Source organism: Myotis myotis, unplaced genomic scaffold, assembly GCF_014108235.1.
Source record: "Myotis myotis isolate mMyoMyo1 unplaced genomic scaffold, mMyoMyo1.p scaffold_m19_p_2, whole genome shotgun sequence".
Classification (NCBI taxonomy): Eukaryota; Metazoa; Chordata; class Mammalia; order Chiroptera; family Vespertilionidae; genus Myotis; species Myotis myotis.
Window position 1 is genome coordinate 185,900,379 of NW_023416324.1, and position 23,762 is coordinate 185,924,140.

A 23,762-nucleotide genomic window follows, 5' to 3' on the forward strand; every position below is an offset into this window, starting at 1 on the left:
GGATTAAAATGTTCCCAACAATTCTGAAAGAGAGTGGGGTTCTGTGGAGGTTACAGTTTCATGACCAGAGCTAAAGAATGATAACACCATCAGCCCACCCAGGCAGGACTCTCACACAACTTGACCAACCCAATCCTAATCTTGCTTGTTTCTTCAAGATAAGATCCTGGCAGCTCAGCCACCAGTGCTTTGTGATGGAATGAAGTTCTTCCCAGTTACGACTGATCCCAATGAATGACTCAGGACCGAGAGAGGTGGCAAAGCCCCAGCCAGTCCTCCTCACCTCTGAAATGCCAGTGGACTGAAGGGTTTTGGTTTAATCTAATTGTTAATTACATATTGTGTGAGACAAAAGGCCCACTTAATAAAACCAACCTCAGTGTGGTTTCCCAAATTCAAGAGAGAAGGAGAGAAAGAGAGAGACAGAAACTCTGTATGTTGTTAGTTTAGTCTATTTGCTTGTTTTGTTAATCCAGGTATTAGAATTTTTAATTTAAAAAAAAAGATCTATGGCATTTAATTAGAACATGGATTAATCAATATCCATTTTTTAAATAGAGCAAGCTAATGAGTGTTCAGGGATTTAAAAAAAGATTTGGCAGAGAAAAATAACTAAGAATTACTCTGGGAATGCTACATGTCCTACATAAAAACAATTTAAAAACTGGTATAACAGTAAGTAATAAATTATAGGTCTTCTTACTTTGTAAATTTTTATAATGATAGTTAATTATTTTATAGTAACAAAAATTTTAAGGAACCAACTTGTTCTACTGATTAAGAGGATTATATCTTTTCTGGTACCCGGGAGACAATCTTACAATTGGCTAAGAAATCAGTTTTAATTTAATAACAAGCCACCTCCCTAAAATATAAAATAATCATATTCTATATTTTCCCCCTGAACACATTTAGAAGTTGAAACAACGCTTTGAAACCACTGTTTAAATGGGGCCTCTCATCAGTATCAATACTGGCAATTGGCAAGGACATATTAATAATTTTGTGAGGTTCAAGTTTAGAAAGCACTGTTTGTCTTCTCTGGGGTTTATGGAGACAGTTTTCATACAGTTAGACGCCTATATAAACCTCCCAAGACAGTCACTGAGTCAGGCAGCTACGAAATCAACAGCTCGGACCCTTCATCGGAGCAGGGCCACACACAGGGAGAACTATTTATACCAGGACTAAGCACTGTTATAACAGGAAGGAATTGCCACTCCTTCTGTTTAAGGTGCAAGAAGAAGCTTAAACAAGCCATTCCCATACTATAACCTTATATTTATAGCCAGCGAAAAAGCCCCGTCATTGAAATCCAGCTTTGTAATTCTCCATTCAGAATGACACCGTAGGCAAAACATCATGTTTATCTCTGTCATTTGACATTTTTCATAGGAAGTGGATGTGAATTTTATTTGATTTCCAGCCACACCGTCTTATTACTGTGCTATTCATCGACCAGAGGGATCTTTAAATAAAACTGGCTATTTGCCCAGATACCTCGGTGTACAAAACACAGCAAGCTAGAAGTAGAATGGGGATTTAGAACTTGAGAATTATAAATCTGAGAGGAAATTTATGTAGTCAATCCCTCCCACACCACCCTATTATTTTCTAAATTTTATATTCTAAACACCAAGGCTTTGGCTGCCCTGCCTGAACTGGACTGCTGCACTTTCCCATGGCTTTAGCCACAGGACAGGGAAGTACTGACATGACCCAGGGAAGCTCCTGTACTCCAGTGAGTAGTACAGCCCAATTTCCCCTGGAGAGTCAGGACAGCCCAGCCCAGCCAATACAGTACCCCCTTCCTTCCCTTTTTAAAAAAATAATTTTATTTAGTGTAGTTGGTTTACAATCTTACATTGGTTATATTAGTTTCAGACGTACAATATAGTGATTCAATATTTTTATACCTCACAATGTGATCACCCCCACTAATTCTAGTAGTCATTTGTCACTGTGTAAACTTAACACAATATCATCCTATTAGAGGCCTGGTGCATGAAATTCATGCACGGGGGTGGGGAGTGGGGAGAGAGCGTCCCTCAGCCTGACCTGCACTCTTTCCAATCCAGGAGCCCTCAGGGGATGTCCTACTGACGGCTGGGGCCCTCTCCCCATGGTTCTCTGCTCTCTGCGGGGCGTGGTTGCTCCACACCACAGAGACAGCCAAGCAGGCCCTGCTGGGTGCTGCCTGTGGGCGCACTTGCCTGCTGGGCTCATGTTGCCGGGGTGATGCTGCCAACATCCTGTCCTGGCTGCTATGGGTGCCGCCATCTTTGTCATGGAGTGATGGAATGACAGTTAATTTGCATTTTACTATTTTATTAGCAAGGCTATAATAAAGAGCTAATATGCTAATTAGACCAAACAGCAGAACGACCGTCCAGACAACCTTCTGGACAAAGCCAGGGCTGTGAGGGCCGAGCGCCTTGCATGAATTTGTGCATCAGGCCTCTAGTTGACTATATTCCCCTTCACTTTTTCACTCATCTCCTCACCCTTTCTGGTAACCATCCCTTTGGTTTCTGTCTATGAGTCTGTTTTTGTTTACTTTTGTTTGTTTGTTTTAGATTCTACATATAAATGAAACCATGTGGTATTTTCTTTCTCTGCCTGATTTATTTCACTCAGCTTAATATCCTCTAGACCAGGGGTGGGCAAACTTTTTGACTTGAGGGCCACAATGGGTTCTTAAACTGGACCGGAGGGCCGGAACAAAAGCATGGATGGAGTGTTTGTGTGAACTAATACATGTTAACACTGCTGCTGGTGAAGGAGCGGAGGGGAGAGCAAGAGAACCCTCCGCTCTTTCGGCTCCGCGGGCCGAATAGAACAGCTGAACGGGCCGGATCCGGCCCGCGGGCCATAGTTTGCCCACGGCTGCTCTAGACTACGCATGTCAAACTCACAGCCTGCGGGCCGCATGCCTCATTTATTTGGCCTGTGTTAGCCTTTGAGTTTGACATGCTTGCTCTAGCCCCACCCATGTTGTTGCAAATGGCAAGATTTCATTCTTTTTTATTGCTGTATAATATTTCAGTGTGTGTGTGTTTGTAAATATGTATGTGTATATATATTACATTTTCTTTTTTTATTCATCTATTACTGGACACTTAGGTTGCTTCCATGTGTTGGTATTGTAAATAATGCTGCAGTGAACACAGGGCTGCAAACATCTTCAAATTAGTATTTTCATTTTCTTTGGGTAAATACCCAGAATTGGAATTGCTGGTCAAGTTACTAACTAACTATTTTTAGTTTTTTGAGGAATCTCCAGTTTGTTTTCTCCACATCCTTGCCAACACATGTTATTTGTTGACTTTTTAATAATAGACATTCTGACTAGTGTGAGGTGGTAACTCATTGTGGTTTTGATCTGCATTTCTCTGATGATTAGTGATGTTGAGCATCTTTTCATATTCCTGTTGGTCATCCCTATATCTTCTTTGGAGAAATGTCTTTTAATGTCCTCTGCCCATTTTTCAATTGGATTGTTTATTTTTTTATTGAGATGTAGGAGTTTCTTATATGTTTTGGAAATCAAAAGCTATACTTATTAAAACAGTATTGTACCAGCCCCAAAACAGACACATAGATAAATCGAACAGACTACAGAGCCCAGAAATAAACCTTTGTTTATATGGTCAACTAATCCATGACAAAGGAGGTAAAAATATACACTAGATAAAAAGCAGTCTCTTTAACAAGTGGTATTAGGAAAACTGGACAGATCCATACAAAAAAAAATGAAACTAGACCACTCTCTTACACCATACACAAAAATGAACTCAAAATGGGCTTAAAATTTAAATGTAAGGCCTGAAACCATAAAACTCCTAGAAGAAAACATAGGCAGTAAACTATTTAACATCAGGCTGAGTATCTTTTGGATATGTCCCCTCAAGCCAGGGAAACAAAAGCAGCAATAAACAAAAGGAACTTCATTCAGCTTCTGTATACTGAAGGAAAGCTTTAACAAAACAAAAGACAACCTACTGAATAGGAGGACATATTCACAAGTGATATATTCAATAAGAGGTTGATATCTTTCCTTCCATTTTGATTCAGAGGCATGAGTCTTGCACAAGATTAGAAAACTATTAGTAAGAAAGGGAGGACTAGAATTCAGGGCTCTTGCCTCTCAATAAATAGTAATAAACATTTACTGATACCATCAACTTGCATTTTCTAAACGAGCTCCATGGAGCCTCTCATTTAATCCTCACAGTAATACTTTTAGGGAACATGCTAGTATTACCCCATTTTACGGAAGAAAAAAAATCAAACAGATGTAGGAGCTCAAGCTACAAGATCACATGGCTGGCCAGGGACAGAACTGAGATTTGAATGGAGGTACTTAGAGGATCTCCACTCTTATCCAACAGGTCTTACTTTCTTCTGTTCCACACCCCCCATCTAATGACATTTGCACTACACAGACAAGAGCAACTAAACATGAGATGTCTGGGGCCTTATCCCCCTCATCTCCTGCCCCAGCACCCAGGAGAATGCCTGACACAGAATCAGCACTTGTTGATAAGGTTTTTATAAATGAGATTGAACTTCTCTAGGTAACGAAATTAGGCAACTCCAGCTGCACTATTCCTAAAATCAATATGGAATTACATAACTCAGAGACAGTTTCAAATGAAGGCTGATTGAAAACCTTCTGGCTTGAAGCCATAATATTTTTAAATAAGAGAAAGGTTGGTTTGTGGGTTTGTCTGGGTTTATTGCTTTAGCAATTCCAAGGTGCCTGGACTGTGATAAGCATTTACATATATTATTTTATATAATTGCTCACAACAACCTTGTAAGATAGGTGCTGTTATTAGTCCCAGTTGACACGTGAGAAAACTAAAGCTTGGAGAGCTGGAGTAAGTTTCCCCGAGATCACACAGCCAGTAAGTGGTAGAGGCAGGGATGTCTCTAAGTGTACACTTTATATTTATAACCATAGTATGTGTTAATCCAGCCATTTGACCTTCCCACCCCCCCCCCCAAAAAAAAAATCTCTTTAGTAGTTTGTTAACATAAAGATTCATGTTGAAGACTCCCAGACCCTCAAGCCAGCTGCACAGAATGAGCCTTGGGGCCCAAAAGCTGGGAGGGGTGGCACAAAGGCCGTGCCACCTCAGAAAGGAGGCCAGGCCAAGCTCCCTAGAGGGCAAGGTTCTGCCCTTTCCTCTGAGATACAGGCATAAGGATCTGAGCAATGCACAGGTAGCAAACATTTATGTTCATTATAACCCAGCCCTCCCCAGCCACACTTTCTCCTTTACTGGACCCAGCTCAGTCTCTCTGCCTCTGCTGGTGGGATACCTACATTTCCCCACCCTCTCCCTGTAGACTAAGCTCAGCTGAGCAGTAGAACAGCCCATTATTATCTGGGAAAGTGGGCTCCAAGTTCCAAAGGATGAACTTACCAGTGAACCCTCATACCACATCCCATTAGAAAGTCCTGGACAGCCTATACTCAGGAAAGAGACCAACCAGTTCATCCCCCAAAAAGCAGGGAGTTAGTACAGAAATACCATGAACAGAGTTGTGCTCTGGAACCCACCTAGAACCCACGGGCAAGAGCAGGCAGTGTGCCCATAGGAAGCCTGGCCCAACTCTGACTGACTAGAACTGAGAGATGGGTGAAAAGAAAGGAATTTCTTAAGGGACCAGAAAGGCCCCAAGAGCACTCTGTCTTAAAAGAAGCTCCCATGTATTAATTTATTCCTCTGGGCACTTCCAGGGTCCTCTTTTTTTTTTCCACTTAGTACCTTAGTGTTTTCAATTTTACCTTTGTTACAAAGGTTGTGATGGGAGTGAGGGAGAGCCTGTAGGCTATATTTAAGTAAGTATAATGTCTATCTGGATACAATTTACCTGAAAATTCAAAGAATTGGCTTCCTTTGATGTGTCTGTGTCTGTCTGTGAAGGGGCAAATTCAATAGCTACTTCCTTTAGGTTTTCTGAGGAATGGCCTGTGTCTAGATTCTGCTATTAAAAGTACACATGCAGAAAATAGGCTTATATGGTAATTCACCATTCACTGTGCCAAAGCTGAAAAAGAGGATCCATGCCTCCCTCAAAGAATAACCCTAGTATGTCAAACATCCAGAGCACAGGATGCCTAAGTGATTTATTGAAACATGTATTACAATAAGAGCTATGACAATTAAAGACCGCTATTACACAGAGCCCTGCACAATTATCCAATGTAGTCCTCCCATCAACCCTGCAAAGTAGGCATGATTTACAGAAGAAGACCTGAAATCCAGAGAGGTTAATGACCTCTGTGCAAGGTCACACAGAGGAGAAATTGAAGCGAGGATTGAGGGAATGCAAATATCATGGACTTCCCAACTTTCTGTATTGCCCCAACAGCTAGGCTGCAGGCCATCCTGAGCCCTATAGGAAATCAGTGACCCAGACAGGAAATGGGCTGTGATAGCAACTATTCATGAATATCACATCCTAGACATGTTATTAGCTAAATTCTGAAGCCACAAAAACCATAGAATGACATGTCTAAGTGATAATATAATTCAATGCCTTATTTTACAAATGAAGGAAACTGCTGAAGGAAATTGAGACACAGGAAGATGAACTGTCTTTTAATTTAACCATCATTTGTAGTGCACCTACTTTGGGCAGAACTTTTTGCCAGTTGGCACAGGATAGGCACATATTTGGTAGGGGAGATAAAACAAATACTCCAGTTATTAAAATAATAGACAGAAGAGTTATGTGGCACCATCTTCTAGGAATCTCTTCTAAGCAAACATCAATAATGTGGTTAAAGATTTATATGCAAGCAAGTTTACTTATGACAGTCAAAATTTGATAGAAACCTAAATGTCTAACAAAACCAACAATAGATGAACGATGACAACTATGTAATGGAACATTGAACAACCATTCATATTGTATTTTATAAGACTATTTCAATGATCTGAGTAGTGTCCATAACATAATAAGTAAAAACAGCACAATACAATATTGTATGTACAGCTTGAACATAATTTTGGACCATTTTGCACCAACATGTTAGTAAAAGTGGCTAATTTTAGGCAGTGAGATATAGGTAATTATTATTTTCTTCTTTTCACTTGCTGGGCTTTCCAAATTGTCTACAACGAGGTTTATGAAAGTATAACTTTCCTAATTAGCTAAAGAAACAACATATTTTTCAAAGCGCTTGGCAGCCCCTTCAGAGATTACTTTCACAGGAGCCATGTGAGAGTAACAGAGTATATGACTGGAAAGGTAGGCAAGAAAACTGCTAAGAGTGTGAACTTCATTTGTTTTGCATCAGGGAACTGTTGATGGTACCTGAGCAAAAAGGTGATACCCAGGGTTGGGCTTTCAGAGCAGATCCACCACGGAGTCAAGCAGAGGCTGATGGGGCTGTCAGCGTGGTCAGGGCAGCTGCAACCCATGAAGGTTGAAGTGGGTGAATGCTGTGGGGATGAAGGAGGGGAGCTGTGCTAGAGAGGCTGCCCAGGCCTAGCACTGGCCTTTGTGAAGTTGGAGTAAAAGCCTTCATTCGGGGGAAGGAAATGTTGACCATCAATTAAAGGAGAGGTTTCAACATAGACCCTTGGACTTCATTCTGAATAAATGAAACACAGACATAGAAGAAACAATGTTGAATTAATAAACTTTGACAAAATCCATATCTCCTTCGCTTAAAAAGCCAGGAGCTGCCATCTGACTCATGGTTAATTTCATTCTGGCCATGCTGAATTACATTACTGACGTCACGGCAGTGCAGGGCAAGATGTAATAGAATCAATACTCTAATCACTCCTAGCCGTGCCCAGCACAGTCCCTGCACAGAGGGGAGCTGGGAAACTCCTCAGCATTCTTCATTTACCCTCTTCTTGCCCTTGCCTTTTTCTAATTCAGTTCTGAAATGTGCAGTTTTCCCCAGTGACTATCAGAGCCACACTGAGGAGGGGTTAAATACTGGAGAGAAGCGAAGTGACTGGAAGCGTGTGCCCGCGAACATTCACAGTGCCATCTGTAGGAAGTGGACTTCGTGGTGATGGATGTTGCTTCCTTTTTATTTAGCCAGATGTGAGGTGACATCTCATTGTGGATTTGATTTGCATTTCCCTGACAGTTGGTGATGTTGGGCACCTTTTCATGTATTTGTTGGCCATTTGTATGTCTTTTTTTGGAAAAATATATTATTCAGATCCTCTGCCCATTTTCCGAATGGGTTATTTGCTGTTGAGTTGTATGCTTCTAATACATTTTGGATATGAACTCCTTAGCGAAAAAAAAAAGAAAAGAAAATTAATGTATATTAATTTTAGAAAGAAAACAATCATTTTAAAATATCAAATCATGCAAAAATACATTTTAACAATAGCTTGGGCATCAAAGCTGTAACAGGAGGATTGGTGTCGGGGTTGACTCCAGTGACAATGTTTGCAAACAAGTCACTTAAAAGGCAGCAGTTGCCACTTCAGACAAATGTATTCTCCTGACTGTTCTCTTTTCAGGTGTCCCCGCATGGTGGCTCCTTTTAGGTCCCCAGGACTGAGCCTCGTCTCTCTATAGCCTCTGCTTATCTTCCATCGGACATTTCCACTGATAATTTCACCTGGGCACTTGGGTTTTAACTGCCTCTTTCCTTATGGAACAAAAAGGTTTTGCCCCATTAGAGAATTTTTTAGTATTTGGAAGACTTTCTGCTGATGATGGTAATGATGATGGTGATGATGATGATGTTTTAAACTGGGAGCTTCCTTCCCTACTCCTGGAACTGCACAGACAGACAGACCCCTGTCTTTCTTCTCAAATAGAGGCATGTGTATTATACAAATAAATGGCAATACATCTTCATGAGCTGCAAGGCTAATCAGTGTCTCCAGAGAACTGGAGAATTTCCTCAGGAAGAACTTATAGCAATGCATTCTCTCGACCAAAATTCACTGGTCCCCGACAGTGGCCAGGCAGTGTGCTTGGCAGGGAGGTGGAACCTGGGGGTGCCAAGATAAACAAGGCAGGGCACTTAGGGCCAGTGGCAGAAAAAGAATCCACCTCTTGCATTTCGGAATGATAAGGCCAGGATGGAGGTCTCCTGAAGACACTTTGGGAGCTCAAGGCAGGGCACCACCAGCTGGAGAAGAGACCCACAAGGCTGCCAGAGATGCTGACGGAGCTGGTTCTGAGGGATGAATGTGATTCCCAAAGGGCCGTCGGTGTGCCTGATGGAGGGGCAACACATAGTGGCAAGGCCAGGTCCATAGGCCAGGTGGCGTGCAGGACAAGCTGGAGGGTATGGAGCTGATGGGCCATGTTGGAAAGTTTGAACTTCAGTTCACAGGGCATCAGGAGCCATTGAAAGTGTTCAAGGGAGGAACAGCCTGGGAGAGACACGTGTTTTAGTAATGTGGGAGATGGGCTGGCGGAGGCAGAGAAAGGAATAGGTTGAAGGGTACAGAAGGTAACTTGAGAGAAGAGGCTCTCGATGGGAGCATTGCCTCCTGAGGGGTGTTCTAGATATTTATGAGTTGTTTATATTGGGAAGCACACTGGCATTCAGTCGACAGGGGCTAATAATGCTAGATTTGCTCCGATGAGCAGTAAACCATTGAGGAAGAGCCGGGAGTCCAGAAATAAACCCTTACATCTATGAGAAATCGATTTTGACAAAGGTGCCAAGATAATTACATGGGGAAAGAATAGTCTTTTCAACAAGTAGTGCAGAGGCAACTGGATATCCACATGCAAAAGAAGGAAGTTGGGCTCATCTTATATATAAAAATTAACTCAGAATGGTTCAAATACTTCAATGTAAGAGTTAAAACTATAAAACTCTTAGAAGAAAACATAAGCATAAATCTTTGTGACCTTGGATTAAGCAACAATTTCTTAGATATGACACCAAAAGCATAAGCAACAAACGAAAAATGAATAAATTAGACTACATTGAATCCAAACACTTTTGCATTGCAATGATGCCATCAAGAAAGTGAAAAGACAGCCCACAGAATGAGAGGAAATATTTGCAAATCTTATATCTGATAAGGGTCTAGTATCAGGATATATATTTTAAAAACTCTTACAACTCAGCAATAAAAAAACAACTTAATTTTTAAAGTGGGCAAAGAATGTGAACAGACATTTCTCTAAAGGAAATATACAAGTGACCAATAAGCTCATGAAAATATGCTTATTAATTATTAGGGAAATGCAAATCAAAACCACAGTGAGATGCCACTTCACACTCACTAGGATGGTTATAGTAAAAGAGACAAACTGAGGCTGCTAGTTGCTCCAGCCAGGAGACCTCAGCCCTAACTACATTTTGGGATCACCTGGGGATCCCTTTGACATCACTGATGTCAGGCTCCCACCTCAGGCCAATTAAATATAAATTTCTTGATACTGAAACTGGACATTGTCATTTTTAGAAGCTCCCTAGTTGACTCAAATGGTTCTAAATGATTCTAAAGGGCTGAGAACCCCTGGGAGTTTAATTTCAAAGACCATGGAAATCTATGCATTGTCCACTGGAATGTGATATTATTCATGGTCCTACAGCCCTTGACACCAATACTAGTTCAAGTCCTAGTTTAGGACAACCAACTAGTTCAAATACTAGTTTAGGGAGAAAAAAATTGGACTAGTGCCGTGGTCGGCAAACTGCGGCTCTTTGGTCCCTTGAGTGTGGCTCTTCCTAAGCCTTAGGAGTACCCTAATTAAGTTAATAACAATGTACCTACCTATATAGTTTAAGTTTAAAAAATTTGGCTCTCAAAAGAAATTTCAATCGTTGTACTGTTGATATTTGGCTCTGTTGACTAATGAGTTTGCCAACCACTGGAGTGAATGTTGATCCATATCATCTTCTGGAGCCAGCTGTCCATCAGTGTGAGGGGCCTCCCCTACGGTTGCACACCAGGGAACAGCATGGTTTGACAGTGGGATTGCTCCGGGAGGTGGCTTGGGAGTAGCAAGAACTTCTGTTTAAAAGTACAATGCTAGAAATCATATTTTGAGAAATTAGGAAATGCCTGCTCCTCACTCCTTTCTCCTTCTCTGTTCATACCACCATGTGAACTAAGTCCCTCCAAATGAGTCAGTGGAAATAAGAACACTAATTTACATCAAGGTTCTGGATTGTTAAGTACTATCAGGCTGGCCATACCTCATTTAAGATCCAAGACATCCAGAGTACGTCACAGGGGGATTAGGAGCATCGAGGAGACCTAATCACAAATGCCCTTTCTCCCCATTTTTTCAGCGTCTTAAAAGCGTCCTCTTCCCAAGCTGCTTGCCAGCAGACTCCTGCTTTCCAGGTCACTGGAAATACTGGCACGCTGCTCTCCACCAGGAAACATTAGATTCTGCCTCCTCTGTCTGGGAGCTGGTGAGTCCTCATCTCCAGATAAGACAGCGATAGTATTTGGTGATCAGATGGGCAGGCTGCTATCTGACAAAGTAACAGCATTTCTTCTCTTCTAAAGCCAAAAAGGATTGCCTGGGTGCTTTAAGCCTGGTGCACCAGTTTTTAAATTTGGTTTTCCGTTGTTGTTGCACAGAGGTCTGTTTTCTCTGTTCATGCCCGATGATTAAAGTGAGATTTCCTACTCAGATCAGTTCGAAGTCACTAAAGGAAGGTAGAAGAAAGGCGGATCAATTAAAATGTGAGTAGTTGTTGAGAGGTTACTGGGCACAAGACACTGTGTGTGGCTCACCAGGGGTTAATATAAGATTGGTTTATTCAAAACCATGCTTAAGAAAAAGTGACAGTCTCCCAAACCATAAATGATTTTGTATTTTTTCTTTAATAATAATATTAGCTAATGTGAACCTAATTGAAAGATGTTTGGGGTGGGGGTGGAGGGGAAGCTGTGGAAATGTCAAATTAAATAATAAAATGTGAGGTAGATAAAACTTTAGTGCTTTTAACCAGAGGCAGTTTTGATTATGCTGCATATATTTTGTTCCCAAGAAGAATTGTGGTAGATTGGAGGGAAGAATAACCGAGAGAGACAACAAAAGAACAGTTTGGGATAAGCCCTTAACAATGTTAAGAATGAGTACACCACCTACTACCAAGTTATGCTGTTCCACTTTGGTCAATTAAGCTCTGCTGGGCCATGCCACATCCCCCACACATGTAGCATGACGTTTTGCCACTAAGTGCTGTTCTACTGTTACTGCATTAATAATAGAGGAAGGGAAAAAGAGACTTCGATAGGGTGAAGGAAGAAAGATATGCTTTCTGATCCTGTTTGGAAAGAGATGAAGAGCCAGGAGAATGGATGGGTTGTAGGGAAGAAGGCTGGGATAGGTGCAGCTCTGACGACCAACGCATGTGGCTTTAGAACCTGACATCCTGGCATGTCCACATTCTAGTTTTAGAGCCTTGGCTACATCCCCCAAATTCTCCGACACCCAGTGTCCTGTCCTGTGAAGGATACCACCACCATTCTAAAGTTATTTTGGTAGTTACTATGCACAGACTTGACAGCTGTGTTGTCTGGTATAATAGCCACTAGCCATGCAAGGCTATCTAAATTCAAATTAATTAAAATTAAATAAAATTTAAAATTCAGTTCTTCGGTTGCACTAGCCACATTTCAAGTTCTCGATAGCCACATGTGTCTATGGCTACCGTACTGGACAGCACAAGAACATTTCGTCATCACAGATGACTCTGCAGTACCGAGCTGCTCTAGATGGTACACCGCCCTGGAGCTACACTGCCTGGGTTCAAATCCCAGCTCTGCCACTTAGTAGCTATGTCACTTTGAACAAATGCTTTGACTACTCTGTGCCCTCTATTCCTCATCTTTAATTTGGAAGTAGTTAAAAGTAATATTTCCCTCACAGGGTTGTTGTAAAAATAACATAGATAAATCAGTTAAAATCATGCCTGGTACATAGTAAGCATCCTGTAAGTGATGCAATTTTTCAGTAAAGGTTACCCAAGATAAGATATGGGCAGCATCTGGCACATAGGAGAGCATGAGTCAATATTTCTACCTCAGATGTGCAGACATAGAAGACAGAGGAAAACACTCTTTTTTATGCAGTACTAGAGGCCTGGTGCACAAAATTCGTGCATGGGTGGAGTCCCTAGGCCTGGCTGGCGACCAGGGCCAATCAGGACCTTCCTTTCTCCCCCTTGCCCTCCCCCTTGCTGCCAGCTGCAGGCCAGGGCCTTCCTTTATTCTGCGCCACTCCCTGGTGGTCAGCGCACGTCATAGCAAGTGGTCAAACTCCCAGACAGTCAAACTCCTGAGGGGACAATTTGCATATTAGCCCTTTATTATATAGGATGATTTGCATTTTAGACATATAACCATTTAACGTATCAGCTTTTAACCTCATAATAAAAGACTCCCTCTTAGTCTATTTTACCCTTTATCTACTTACAACAGAATGAAATCAAGAGTTCAAACTAATAGGGCACTGTTTCAGTCCTGCGATGTGCCTCAAGGAGAGTTCACTCCTTTTTATTTGGGGATTTCTCACTAACAAAACAGAATGGGGGGCCTGGCCAGACTCAGACCATAAGCAGGAGGATTTATACTGTCAGCACTTGCCTATGGTAGATGGACCCAATTAAGCATACTCAAGCCCAGACTCTGAACACAGAGGGTTATTTGCTGGGATAGCCTTCAGTAGTCAAAATATAATATGCAATTTGGCCCATCCCCTTTACCATCCCACTTGGTTCTAGAGAGATTGTGTGCATTAAGAATAGAGGTCCATGAACTCATGGATCTCATTAATACAGAACATAGTAAAGTAAGCTCTCCTTGGGCTGATTCTAAACATTGGGCATCATGGCCATCTCTTCCAGAGGAGGCATAAAAAAAATAGGTGAGATCTGGGCTGATGTCTTCTGAGGAAAAGGAGGAGGTCAATGGCAGCAGTCTCAGATAGGCCACTCCAAGCATGGGTCAAAGTATAAAGATGACCAAAGAGTTTAGATGAACCTGAAAGCTTATAAACCGTTTGACCCTTTGCCTTAAGGCATATTTATATTCTTGTTCATATTTGTCAAGCTGATTCTCCTTTTTTCATGTTGAACTAAATAGCATTTAGTCTCTTTTTCCCCCTTTAGACCACCTTTTCAGCAAAGACATCCTAGGATCAGCATAATGGTTTCTTGATGTTGACTTATACTGTCTAACACATGGTCACATCTAAATACCATTGTGATTCCACGTAATAGTAGACACCATATTAAGAACTAAAACTGTACCAGCAGTGAGAATCTTACAGAGGATGTGTTATTCCTTTTAAAATTCCATTATACTGAAAAAGAAAAAAATCACAGTAGCTTATTCCTAAAAGAATGATAGGAGAGTTCCATGTAACTTGCATATGACATGGACACACAAACCATGGTCCTCACTGCTATAAAAGGAAATGAGAGTGAGGAGGACTTGGACAACTGTGTTGAATGCCTCTGACAGGTGAAGTGAGAGAGATGAGGGTTTTAGCACTTTAGTGCATTCATTGAATTTAGCAACAAGGAAACCATTGACGTCAGCAAAAGAAGGCACATGCTCATTATTCTGGGATCTTTTGTTTTGTTTTGAAAAAAAATGTTTTTTCTGATTTTAAAGGAATACATGCTGACCACAAAAAAGATGAATATAGAAATCACTCCTAATTCCACCATACATAGATCCATACTTTTAATATTTTAGCACATGAATGAAATTGGATCATATTTCATGCACAATTCTATATTCTTTATTGTTGTAGTAGCTTTAATTTATTATATCTTGAGTAGTTTTCATGTCCACGAATATTATTTTAGAACAATATCTTAATGTTTGCTTACTATTCTATTCTTTGAATGCCTTGTAATTTATTAAACTCTGTTCCTATTTTTGAACACTTAGGCTGTTTCCAATTTTTACCACTATACATAAAACTGCAGAGGATACCCTTGAGAAAAAACTTTTTTGTGCCTCATTATTTCCACATGATAGGTTTACTTTCCAAAAACATGTATGTCAGTTCACACTCCCTCCACCATCAGTGTATGGAAGGAAGCATCACTTCTTTGACCCCCTCCTCAGAAATGAGTATTTTTACTTTTTTTACCTTTGCCATATTAATAAGAGAAAATGTCCCCTTTTACTTGGCATTTCTTTGACTACTTGTGATAATGGACATACTGTTCCATTCTGTTAACTATTTATATTTGCATTGACAGATGCACCTTAGTGTACTCTGTGAGGAATACATTTGAACTTAAGAATTGCAATCTGGGAAATTTTTAACTCAGCAGCTTGGAAGCAAGCACTTTTCAGTTGAATAGCTTATAGGTTGAAAATTCCTTTAGAAGTCCCCAAGTGAAATCTGGCATTCCTCTGTGACTTAGGGCTGTTGGCACTGAAATATGCTCTCCCAGCTTTCAGATTTCCTGATGAAATGGCTTGATGATAGTCGAAGAAACCTGCCTCTGGAGAGGAATTCTCTGGGCTGTGAATTCAGAGTGTACCCCTGGGGCCTGCAGCTCACAGATCCTGTGTAGGTGCCTTCCTCAAAGTAGACTCTGAAGCTAGAAATGAAGAGGGCAAAGCAGAGCTCCATTTTTCAAAAACGTATTACATTCTTAGGCTGTCAAAGTCTGTGATTTAGGAGATTTTTATTACTCTAATTGGGTAAAAGACTATTTGAGGTCTCCAAGGAGCTACATGGAATATCTACATCAAAAAGTACTACATGGGATGTCTACACCAAAAAATACAACTCTAACCTTAACTAAATTTTAATAATTTCAGATTAAAGATTTTAATACTGTAATATTGTGGATTTTTAATGGTCTTCCCTTGAGTTAATGAATATAAAAGGATCAAAAATATATAGAGATGATTTATTTATAGTTAGAGAAAATGTTTAATTTCCCAAAGGGGAATTAAATGCATAACAGCATTCAATGAAAATAGTTTTCTCATTTGTAAAATCTGAGACTTGAATCAAATGATTTCTAAGGTCTGTCTTCTTTGATTTTATACACAAAGAGTAATTAACAAAGGAAGTCATCTTCAATTGCAATATATGTCTCAAGATAACAGGGATTATTACAAACTGTGATTGTAAATGGTATCTTTTATAAAGAAATATTTTATGCCTAGTACACTGTTTTAGTTCTATGGAGGAATTATTTTTTCTACAAATATTTGTTGATTACCTACAGTGTACCAGTCCCTGCTGTGATCACTGGGGAGTCAGCAAAAAACGACACAGACAAAATCCCTACCTTCAAGGAGTTTACAGTCTAGAGGGAGGATACAGACAATGAAAATATAAATAAATGTCAAATGGTGGTCAATTACTCAAAATATAGAAGATGATAGATGATGATAGACAGATAGATGATAGATAGATAGATGATAGATAGATAGATAGATAGATAGATAGATAGATAGATAGATAGGACATGAGGGAAGGAGAATGAAAGACAAGGACTACTTTTAGCTCAGCTGGTACAGGAGGGTCTCCCTCCACAGAAGTGACATTTCTTCTGAGAACAGAATCATGAGAAGGAAAGAGTCATGCAAAGACCTGGGGCAAGAGATTCCAGGTAGAGGAAACAAGTGCAAAGTCCCTGAAATAAGGAAGAGCTCTCTGTGTTTCAAGAACCAAAAGGAGGTCAACATGCTGAACCAAGAGGAATGGTGGTGGGAGATGAACTTGGAGATGAAGTAGACACCATAATGTGTAGTGCCCTGTAGGCTAGAGTAAGGAATCAGGATTTCATTTTCTTTGTGGTATAAAACCATTTGGAGGGTTTGAATGAGATCCTAGACCTAGCCTGTGACAGTGAAACAGTCTGTGCAAGGCAATTTAATATATACTGAGTTGGGGGTTCCATAGGAAATCAGAGGAGAGGAGGCCCAAGTAGTTAACACGCATGATACCATGCAGAGCCCTGCGATCTTGGACCTGGGGTCAGTGGGAGAAAAGAGTGGGAGGTGAGGTCAGGCTATGAGTTCCTCCCTGACTTGGGTGCTAGAGGAGAAACGTGGTACTTCAGTGCCTAATAACCAGATCTCTGGACAAGCTTCTCTCACTTCTCTCGCTGAGTAGACATTCTCACTGGTACACGTTCTCTTGAAAGTGTTTTCACAACAGTTTCTACCAAATAAATAAACAGATTATATTCTCAACCCCTGGAGTGTTGACAAACAGGGAAGCACAATGGGAAATGTGTTTTAAGCAGAAATATTGTCCCAGACTAGGTAAAAATCAATCCTACTAAGATGTTTTTTTTTTAAATTATTTATTTCAAGCAAATAAATTTAAGATGACTTCTTACTGTTTTGTTCTGCTTGATGTCAGAATCAGGTGAATTTTGGATTTATTCTGGTTGTTAAAGAAAATCAATATTTATATCTTTACAGAATTAGGTGTGGAAATACAGGAATGAACACAACAGAGTCTCTAAGTTTATACCTCAGATGCATAGACTTCTACTCGCTCCAGAAAAAAAAAAAAAAGCCTCAAAAACAAAATACAATTGCTTTGCCTAGTATATAGCATGGGCTCAATGAGATGAGTTATATAATGGTCACAGCTCTTCACATCCTCCTTTATAAGAAAAGAATAACCTGGCCCTTTGCCATGTGACTAAAATGCCTTCTATGGGAGGGGTATGCAACCCAGCCCATTAACTATGGGCTTGGTCATTTGACTTACTTTAGCCAATGGAAAGTCTGTGAAAATGCCACTTCCACCAGAAGCAGAAGAGGCGTTGCTCATTCCCACCAGTCCTTGTTCTTGGCCTGAGCCAGGAGAAAACCGCACGTGTCAGGTAGGGCCTGCCCTCCAGAATCCAGAATGAGCAGACATGTGGAGACTCGAAGTCCAGACTGACAAAAAGACCTGAAGCCACTCCACAGCCTTGAGCAGAGCCACAGCAAGAGATAAATGTCATTGTTGTGACAGGAAATTTGAGATTGTTTGTTACTACAAAAGCTGATTGAAGCACTCAATAACTTATTAGAAACAAAGAAACAGCAAGCTTTGAAAAAGGAAGATGAATTGGTATGATCTCTTTTGCATAGCTACTCAGTTATCATAGATTCAAACTCACCTTTAAAGCCATTCCAAGCAAACCAAAGCCAGCTGTATCTGAGATTCCACATGCAATATAAATGGACTAGCAGTTATTACATTGTTAAGTAATATGGTGGGTGATCAAAAAATACCTGAGTGTTCGCTCTGGCAACACATATATTAAAATTGGAATGATACAGAGAAGATCAGCATGGCCCCTGTGCAAGGATGATACACAAATTCGTGAAGCTTTACATATTTTAAAAAAGAATAATAACACTTGAGATGGGTTTGATCTATCAAACACTTAGCAAAGATATAACTGGGGAGATCAGTAATCTGGAAAATCAGAAACCCTGGCTTTTAAGCCAATTGTATATCGGAGTGAATTTGTCAGGCACCAACATTGTATGACTTAGGAGAACGCACGTGCACACACACACACACACACACACACACACAAACACCCACAGAGCAAGACATCTTCCCAACCACTCTGTCATGGTCCAGAAATGCCAAGCATAATAAACTGCGAGCTGCCCATGTACAAATCAGAATGTGATTGGACTAGAATCTGAAACATGTAAAACACTGCTGGTCACTGAAGAACTGAAGATGTTTAGTCTGGGAAAGATAAGACTCCAAGAGATACGTCAGTTGTCTGCAAAAATTTAAAGGCTTTTTCTGTAAGCAGATTAGTCCTCATTTGTACAGATACAAAGAGCAAAACAGGGCACAACAATAGAGAGTTCCCAGGCCACAGATCTCAATTCAATTTACTAGGGTGCTTTGTTAGGGCTGGGCAGACACTGAGATTCAGACACATCTGACCTGTATCTGACCACCAGTGTAAGGTCAGCGTGACTGACAGGCCAGTACATCCACAGTGAGGGCCACAGGCAAACACAGAGCCTTATCTGGCAAGCTCGGAAGGACTAGAAGAGCAAAGGAAGCAAGGACCTCAGCAGAGCCTCTGCCATCAAAGACTCCGGCTGAGTGAGCCACAGGCATGAAGGTCAGAAGGGGGTCATGCTCTCAGGGATACAGTGGTGACTATAGGTGAACCCACCATGTCCCAGCCACCCGATGGTGTGTGTGCATCTTGGGCAGAAAAGCCAAGAGTATAGAAGAATGAGAGGAGGTATAACCCCCAAGGGCCCAAGCAAATCTGCTGAGATGCCTCTTTGGATAAAACACAGGGAGGGAGAAAGCCACTCTCTGCAAACATGGGGAGGGTGAGCATGAGTCCCAGGCAGTGAAAATACCAGGGCGTTCAGAAGAAACTCAGGGGAGTTTCAGCAAAGAAAAGCCCTGGATAAGGACTGGGCAGCAGGCCAGCGGTCCTCTGAGAGCCGCCTATGGAGGCAGAGGTGGTGGGAGAGGTGTCAGCCGCAGCGGACCACGCGACCTGGCCAGGTGCCAGAGCAGAGCAGTTTGAGCTAACGCTCCCATAGCACTCACACACGCTGTGCCAGGCCCTGGGCTGACGGCTTTACACGGATTTCCTCCTTCTCTCCTTACACCACCTGTGAGCTAGGTGCCCTTACTATCCCATCTCATAGATGGCAAAACTGGAACATATAGAGGCTTTGCCCAGGGTCACTTAGCTAGTAAGGGCAGAGCTAGAATTTGAACCCAGAGAACCTGTGTGCTGAATTCTGTCCTTAAGGAACCAAGAGCTCAGCCCAGAGGAGGAAAAGCAGTGAGGCTGGAGGGGAGAAGGGTTAGTGCAGGAGCCCAGGTTACAGGAGTGGGGATGGACCTCAGAGGGCTCCTTCTGACCCTGCAGTCACCAGGTGGGCCTCCACAAACCAGGCATCTTGCACTCTAACTGTAACCTGGCCTCGCCAGGGGACATTGATTAGAAGAATTCTGTAGCCGTCCTAACTGTCCAGCCAAGGTTCCCTACTGCTCCAGATGTTTCAGCAAAGGCTGGACAATTACTCATGAGAGTGGCATAAAGGGATTTCTGTAATCCTTCAGTGTATTTGCAAAATCAGGCAGGAATAATTCAGGACTGTTTACCGTTTTGTTATCCTCCGTTTCCTTCCTCTCTCCTCTCCTCTCCTCTCCTCTCCTCTCCTCTCCTCTCCTCTCCTCTCCTCTCCTCTCCTCTCCTCTCCTCTCCTCCCCTCTCCTCTCCTCTCCTCCCCTCTCCTCTCCTCTCCTCTCCTCTCCTCTCCTCTCCTCTCCTCTCCTCTCCTCTCCTCTTCTGTCCTCCCCTCCCCTCCCCTCCCCTCCCCTCCCCTCCCCTCTCCTCTCCTCTCCTCTCTTCTCCTCTCCGGCCAACTCCAACCTAATTCGATAATCCTACCTCAGTGAACTTCTAAGCTGTAATTATTTTCATCCTGACCCAAACCTGCTCTTACCGTCATTATCCTTGGAGCCCACTGAACCCTCAAGCACCCAGCAAACACCACAATGATGACTCTCTTCTCCCAGAGGCCTTGTAAGCCTTCCTTAGGTAAAGCTGTGAAGTATTTTGAGAAACTGGAATTAAAGTGCTGGAGAAAGCACAATGCACATTCATTACTCATCCTGGAAACACTACAGCAATGAGCTTCCAAAACTGTCTTTGATGAACATAATCTGGGGGTAATGAATATGGATATTGCCAATAATCACTGAGAAGCATGTTTTCTCTTGTACATTTTGTTCTCTCCGGTTAAATTTCCAACCAAGACAGGAAATGCCCCGAGCCCCGGCTTGCATCAGTAAAGCAAGCACTCAGAAGAAAAGACAGAGTCGGGGAGGAATCCTCGCCATCTCTACTGTTGCTCTACTTGAGTTTTTTCACCACGGTTCTTAATTATCTATTCAATAGACACCATCACCTCTCCACCAAGCCTGGTTCATTTCTCAGTGTCCTTCTGAAAGTGTGTGATGAAGGCTGGTCAGGACAAGTATCCCAGAGGATGTCTCTAGGCAGCACAGGCTCTGTCATCACTGTCAACAGACATCAGCTGCCTAGAAGCTCAGCTGCCTGCCCAGGGAGAGAAACAGGAAGGACCTGTCTGATTTGTGGCCCCATGGGGAAAATGGCAATGTATTAGGGTTCTCCAGAGAAACAAAATCAATAGGATGTGTACAGATACAGATGAGGTGATTCGCTAGAGGCATTGGCTCCCATGTTATGGAGGCCAAGAAGTCCCACCATTAGCTGTCTGCAAGCCGGAGAACCAGGAAAGTCGGCGTTGTGATTCAGGCTGAGTCTGAAGGCCTGAGAATCAGGAGGGACCAGTGTTGTAAGTTCCAGTCTGACTCCAAAAGAAACCAGGAGCACCAATGTCCAAGGAGAGGAGACGATAGATGTCTACACTCAAGCAGAACCAGGAATTCACCCTTCCTCTGCCTTTTTGTTCTCAATGGATTGAATGATAACCACCCATACTGATGAGGGTAATCTTCTTAGTCTACCTACTCAAACATTAATCTCTTCCAGAGACACCCTCACACACACCCCAAAATAATACTTTACCCACTGGTATCCCTAATCCCAGTCAGGCTGAAACATAAAGTCAACCATCACAGGCAATATCTGGTTTTCCACACCCAGCACTTCCGTCACAACTGGTGGTGGAGGGCAGTAGACCCCAACTCTGCCTTGCTAGAATCCCCTGGGGGGCTTTAACAAGTCCCTATATCTAGATCAGTTAAGTTGGGGTTTCAGAGGTTGGGGCGGGCACCAGTGTTTGTGAAAGATCCCTGGGTAATTCCACTGCGCAGCCAGGATGGAGAACCACGGCCTCCCTCAGCAGCAGGTGCACACCTCACTCACCTTTGTACATCGTCCTGGGACTAACTTCCCATCACACATGACTCCTCAGTTAACTTCGCACAGCAGCTACAATGAGCAGCTACAATGAGCTTTTAAGAATATAAATCATATTGTCTTGGACAGTTTGCTCAGTAGTTAGAGCGTCGACCTGCGAACCAAAGGGTTTCGGGTTCGATTCCCAGCTTCTGTGGGAGGCAACCAACCAACTCTCTTCCCACCCCCTATCCTTTCCTTCCACTCTCTAAATCAATGAAAAAAATATCCTTGGATGAGGAATGACAAACAAAGAATAAAGAATATACATCACATCATGTCACTTGCCTGAATAAAACCCCCCAGTGGCTTTGCACTGAATCTAGAGTAAATTCAAGCCCCTCATCTTGGTTTGTGAGACACTCAACAGTCTGACCCTGCACACCTCAGGCAGGAGAGCCAGGAGTGAGGACAGGAGCTCTGCAAGTGGACACCCCAGAGCCAAGTGCTTGCTCTGCTTTTATGGGCTGGGTGACTTCCGAGAAGTTACTGGACCTCTCCCTGCCTCCACTGCCTCATCTATAAGGCAGATTTGTTGTGAGGATTAAATTAGTCAACACACATAAAGCTCTACATAGTACTTAGATCCTCCCCGTCACCCTGTCCAAGTCTCAGTTCCAGAACAGCCACTCTGGCTCTTCCCTGTGGACCCCCCTGCAAAAAGAGTGACATCTTCCGGAACCGGTTTGGCTCAGTGGATAGATCATCAGCCTGCAGTCTGAAAGGTCCCAGGTTCGATTCCGGTCAAGGGCATGTACCTGGGTTGCGGGCACATCCCCAGTAGGAGATGTGCAGGAGGCAGCTGATCGATGTTTCTCTCTCATCGATGTTTCTAACTCTCTATCTCTCTCCCTTCCTCTCTGTAAAAAATCAATAAAATATATTTAAAAAAAAAAAAAAAAGAATGACATCTGGTATGACTGGCTCCTTTTCATCACTCAGGAGCCAATGTGATGACCGCAGAGACTCCTTCACCCCTTCATCACCCTGTTTCATTTCCTTTGTAGCCTGTATGCATTTGCTAAGGCCACTGTAAAAAAGTACGACAAGCTTGAACAACAAAATTTGTTGTCTCGCATTCTGGAGGCTGGAAGTCTGAGATCCAGGTGTCGGCAGGGTTGGTTTCTTCCCCGGGCTGTGAGGAAGGATCTGTTCCATGGCTCTCTCCTAACTTCTGGTGGTTTCCCAGAAACCCTTGGTGTTCCTTGGCTTATAGATGTGTCACCCTGACCTTTGCTTTCATCTTCACATCTTGTTCTCTGTGTGTGTGTGTGGCGTTATGTCCAAATCTCTTTTTATAAGGACACCAGTCAAATTGGATTAGGTGCCCATCTTATACCAGTATGACCTCATCTTAACTAATTACATCTGCAATGACTCTATTTCCAAGTAAGGTCACATTCTGAGGTACTGGGTATTAGAGTCTCAACATATTCATTTGAGGGTATCACAATTCAACCCATACCCTTATTCTTCTCTTGAACCATCTGGTTCTATTTGTCTACCTGAGTATTGTATTGCCTTGTCTCTCCTCACTCAATGTCATTGTTTATATTGTGTGATTTTTCTGCAGAAGAAAAAAAAAGTAGCCATGCTATGCTTTGTAATGGGGAAAAAAAAGACTTTCCAGAAAAACAAATGACCACCTTTGCATTGTGATTTGGCTCTCCATCACCTCCCATTCTAGATGGGAAGCTCCATGACAACCGGTACCACATCTTCACACCCCTAAACCTAACGCCATGCCTGACACATAATAGATGTTCAATATATGCTGGCTGAGTTGAAATTAGAACAGATAATATTGAATTTCCCCACAAGAGTGCAAGCAAAGCAGTTGTTCTTGCAGCTTCCCTGGTATACATGTGACACATTTTCGCACAAATCTAGAAATGTGAAA

The 23,762-nt window shown here is 42.2% G+C and overlaps 1 protein-coding gene and 1 non-coding gene across 2 annotated transcripts in view; both read left to right on the forward strand.

Annotated features, from left to right (window-relative positions):
- The window catches only part of SLC7A14 (solute carrier family 7 member 14), a 101,280-nt gene that overhangs the window by 21,050 nt on the left and 56,468 nt on the right, over positions 1 to 23,762 (forward strand). The gene's annotated exons all lie outside the window — the stretch shown is intronic.
- Positions 18,208 to 18,314, forward strand: LOC118677804. Its single transcript, XR_004974530.1, has one exon. It is a non-coding gene; the product is annotated as a U6 spliceosomal RNA (small nuclear RNA).